This window comes from Akebia trifoliata, chromosome 6, assembly GCF_017979445.1.
Source record: "Akebia trifoliata isolate Shusen 1 chromosome 6, ASM1797944v1, whole genome shotgun sequence".
Lineage (NCBI taxonomy): Eukaryota > Viridiplantae > Streptophyta > Magnoliopsida > Ranunculales > Lardizabalaceae > Akebia > Akebia trifoliata.
The window spans coordinates 11,469,103-11,470,624 of record NC_141380.1 but is presented as its reverse complement, the minus strand read 5'-3'; positions in this window follow the sequence as shown (position 1 = coordinate 11,470,624).

Below are 1,522 nucleotides of genomic sequence, written 5' to 3'. Positions count from 1 at the left end.
CTCCACTCTGTTTTTTAATTTGGTTACTAAGTCAAAAGAAGATTCGAATTGATTGTTGTCTTTGTGGATCGAACTTTGCTTGGCAAAGTTTATTATAAGTTGTTCATTTTTATTATCTGTAATCTGCAAACAAACATGACGCTTTGAGAAATGGAGGGTTTGAGGAAGAAGCTTGTGCAGCTGCTATTGATAGAGTGACTGAAAATAAAATGTCAACTGCCATGGACAAGAGAGTAGGAATGGAGGGTTTGAGGAAGAAGCTTGTGCAGCTGCTATTGATAGAGTGACTGAAAATAAAATGTCAACTGCTATGGACAAGAGAGTAGGAATGGCTGAGAGAGAATGTGATTGAGAGAGGGGGGGTTTGAGGTGATAATAAAGAGCTTGGTGAGATGAGGGTGCGTGATTGAGAGAGGTTCTGTTAATGGTGGTGAGGACGTGAAGCCAAGAGAGAGAGAGAGAGAGAGAGAGAGAATGCTATGGGAGGTCTTTGGAGAAGATAGAAGGGATGTTATGGATGAAATCTGTTGGGAGAGATAGAGGGGCTGTGTAATGTGGTTGGGTTATGAAGAAGAAAACGATGGAGGCGAAGGTAAGGGTTGTTGTAATGGGTAGGCCGAAAGGGTGATGGCCGAGAGTTAGAAGAAAATGGAGAGGAGAGAGGGGAGTGCGCTGTAATGAGGAGAGGTCGAGAGAGAGGAAGAAAGGAAGGACGAGGTGGCGTTGTGAGGAGGTAGAGAGAGGGTGAAGGAGAGAGGGGGTGAAAGAGAGTTGATGAAGAAGATGAACGTGGGGCTGCTGTTTGGTGATGGACTGAAGAAGGTGGGGACAATGAAGCTTGAAGAGGACGTAGTTATGTTTCTTTGAAAATCGCTCTGTTTTCTAAGAGGTTTCTTTGTGGAAGAAAAACCAGTTTTCGGGACACACAGAAATGAGAATGAAAGAAGAAGGTGAAGCAGTACTGTAGTACCTGATCATCTTCGTTGCAGCAGGAGAACAAGAACTTCTGCGAAGCACATTAACTCCAAGCACGCAATCGCCACTACAAACTAAAGTTTCCAAACTCCATAAAGCTTCATGGAAAGCCTGGTCGCAAAAGAACTAGAAATCAAGAACAAATCAAGGCTAAAGATCCAGAGAAATTGGCGAAGATTTTGAAGAAGAAAAAAAAGAGGATCTCAATATCACATAAAGTCTAATGGGACCAAACACACAATCAGAAGTTGCAAACCCATATCACTAGTTTTACCTCTTAGCAATGTTGTCAATGGATGGTCAAAAATGAACTTTGTAGTTGATTTATTTGATGTTATTCAAAATTTTCAGATACCAGTTAAGATAGTAGTGTAGCCAATCCCATAATATTTGTTCCAATTTAGTATTTAGGGTGTGTTCAATTACACAACAAACACTCTGTGAAAAGTAGTTTGCCATGAAAAACTTCAATTTGATGGTGTTTGAGTGCAAAACAAATACAAGAAGTAGGAAAAAGGGTTTTGCATGTGCATGAGATTTCCTAATA